This window comes from Nematolebias whitei, chromosome 2 (genome assembly GCF_014905685.2).
Source record: "Nematolebias whitei isolate Nwh7 chromosome 2, NemWhi1, whole genome shotgun sequence".
Lineage (NCBI taxonomy): Eukaryota > Metazoa > Chordata > Actinopteri > Cyprinodontiformes > Rivulidae > Nematolebias > Nematolebias whitei.
In genome coordinates this window covers 55,952,117-55,955,341 of record NC_056499.1, presented here as the reverse complement: position 1 = coordinate 55,955,341, position 3,225 = coordinate 55,952,117, and the positions used below count along the sequence as shown (strand labels likewise).

At 35.8% G+C, this 3,225-nt stretch overlaps 1 protein-coding gene across 1 annotated transcript in view; it reads left to right on the top strand.

Moving 5' to 3' along the window:
• LOC119424930 (CD82 antigen) overlaps positions 1-3,225 on the top strand; it is an 88,929-nt gene that overhangs the window by 34,786 nt on the left and 50,918 nt on the right. The window lies entirely within an intron of this gene.

Here is a 3,225-nt window from a genome sequence, read left to right as displayed (position 1 = left end):
TATATATATATATATATATATATATATATAACGAAACATAAACAGCTACATTATAAAGTGATGTAAAATACTAAAAACAGGAACATGTCTGTTGGTTTATGCCATGAACTGAACAGATGTTTAAAGCCATTTAACATTTTATTTTATTTTATTCATTTATTCATTCATTTAAAAGAAACAAAACAAATTCATCAAAAAGAAAACATTGAATGAAAAGAGTGCAGAAAGAAGAAAAATCTTATATCTGCCCCATATTTAAAAAATATAAAACAACTTTAAACAATCACTTAAATTAATCACTTTAATATCCACTTTAAAACTAGGAATAAAAAGAAACATGTTTTGTGTTAGCAGAATTTAATTCTAACTTTAAAACTTATCCAACATTAATAAAACTTACCTCAAGTTGTCTTTTTGGACATGCATGCATATATTTGTACAAATTGTACTTGAGAGCAGATTATTACAGCCTCATATAAAATCAATGATGATGATATTGGAACTGGATCGGTATCGGCCGACATTTAGATTTCGGGATCGGATCGGAAGTTTAAAAAAGTGGATCGGTGCTTCCCTAATTGTCTACCTGGATTATTGAGCATGGACTTTTATTTTTGATCTTCTAAACCACTGCACAAATTTAATTTAAACTTTCAGAAAGTAATCATTGGATGGAAGTCAACCAGATTTATGATGTATTCTGTAGCCAACTGGACAAAATAAAATGATAATTCAGTTAATTTCACAGTTTGGTGTGATGGTAGCTGAGAGTCATTCAGAACACATCCTGACTTCTGAGATGATGTCAGGATGATGTTTTCAAGATTTGAGAAGAATGGCTCCAACTCTGTCATTTTGATGTCCTTTTAGTTTAAAACAACGGGCGAAATGTGTTTCTTAAAACAAATAAAGTTCTGCAATAGTTCTGTTTTCTGTTGTCTAATGAATTGTATTTCCAGTTTTTGTAAAACAGGTTCACTTAGTTTACTTTTCTGTTTGTTGCACAATGGGGGCCTCGTGTATCAACAATCATGTATGCACACAAAGGTTGCATGTGCCAGGCTCCACGCACATGTTAAGACATGTCAAAACAAACGTGTGAAGGTGTGTGTAAACAGACGCACACTCCTGATCTACTGTGAGAATGTGCTTTACCTCCACGCAAACATCTTCAGTTTACAGCATTAAACTACAACATACTGAAACTCACATAATCCACAGCACCAAACTACAAAACACTAAAACTCACGTAATCCACAGCATCAAACTACAAAGGGTTGAAACTCACATAATCAACAGCGACAAACTACAGTGTACTGAAACTCTCATAATCCACAGTTTCAAACTATAAAATACTGAAACTCACATAATCCACAGCATCAACTACAAATCACTGAAACTCACATAATCCACAGCATCAACTACAAATCACTGAAACTCACATAATCCACAGCATCAAACTAGAAAGTACTGAAACTCACATAATCCACAATATCAAACTGCAACAGTACTGAAACTCACACAAACCTGTAGATGAACAGATGCTCAGATATATTCATCAATTAACGCGGATTCCTCATTTTTCTGAACTGAATAAAACGTGCATTGAATTTAATGAAATGCAAACGTGAGACGTCATTTATGTTTGACCCATCAAAATGAATGCGGTCATTTATTTACAGAATCAAAGTTTAACATCAAACATTTACATTAATTTGGCAAATTATGAAAATAACAACATAAGCAATCAATCAGGAAAAATCATACGGCCATGATTTTTCCGTTGCTTCACCACAGACATTTATGAAACTGTACAATTATGATCTTTTACCCACACGGATGTGGATGAGCATTTTACACAGACATTTCTAAATATCTGGAAGTATATCTACTTGATAGAAAGTTAAAGATGGGAAAGAAGTTTAGAGGGAGTAAAGATGGTATGGGAGGGGAAGTGTTCACCAGAACCGACACTCTCCATCAGAACCCAGCTCTCCCGGTACGCTTGGTAGGAAACTTGACTCATTACCTTTCTGAGATTAATCAGCAGATATGGAGCTCCGTTAACGCTACCTGTCCAGCGTCTCCTTAGGATGCTGTGAATCGTCAGAAGTAGTGGCGAGTGAAAATGTTATAATCCCATGGAACTCGGAAGAGCTCTGTTGTCATGTCAGGATCATCCCGTCTCTCAGAACTGGGCTTCTCTCACAGAACTGGTTGAACTGTGTATCCAGCAGAACTCCAACAGCACTCCATCAGAACTGAACAAAACTGTCCAGAACCGTTCCAGCACCATCCCAGAACTTCTCCAACCAGCAGAACTCAACAGAACTGAGTAGTTTACAGATCTCTCACAGAACTGAGTAGACCAGGAAGTACTGACATTTTAAAGAGCTGTTTTCCGGTCCATCTGGGAGTATTCCCATTGGCCAGAACCGACCAGACGGGGTGTGTTTTGTGACGTAAAAGGTTAGAATGCAGCAAGAATTGTTATGGAAAGATCAGAAATGTTCTCACAGACAGAGAGAGTTTTGTTTTGGCGCGTTTCAGAAACAGGTGCCAAAAACCTCTATATTTACGTCTGAGAGGATTCTAAAAACATGACAGTTCGCTCCAACAACTTGTTTTGCGTTTGACTCCAACCTTGGACCAACTTACACTTGCTCATTCAAAGGCAGAAATCAGAAAATGCATAAAAATCTGTAACAGACCTCAACATGAATTCTAACTTTGCATGAGAAAAAAAAAATCATTACACAGTTAATAAAATTGATTAGTTCACTGCAACATCTAAAATGGTTTGAACTAAGACACTTTGATTATCAACATTTGTAAAATAGTAATGATAATAAAAAGAGAGTGTTCTTTTCACTTGAATCTTCAAGAAAGAAAGTCTCAGGATGGGTGAACCTGTATTTCTGGATTCAAATCAATGAAATGACAGTTCCTGTCCCACAAGGTTCTTAAGGTCAAGGGTTTTGACCTTAGGCTTAGTCGTGACACCAGATTAAGTTCACTACAAACCTCAGCATCAAATTACAAAGTACTGAAACTCACATAATTCACAGCGTCAAACTAAAAAGTACTGAAACTCGCATAATCTACAGCATCAAACTACAAAATGCTGAAAATTACATAATCCACAACATAAACTTACAAAGTACTGAAACTCACATAATCCACAATATCAAACTACAAAGTACTGAAACTCACATAATCCACAGC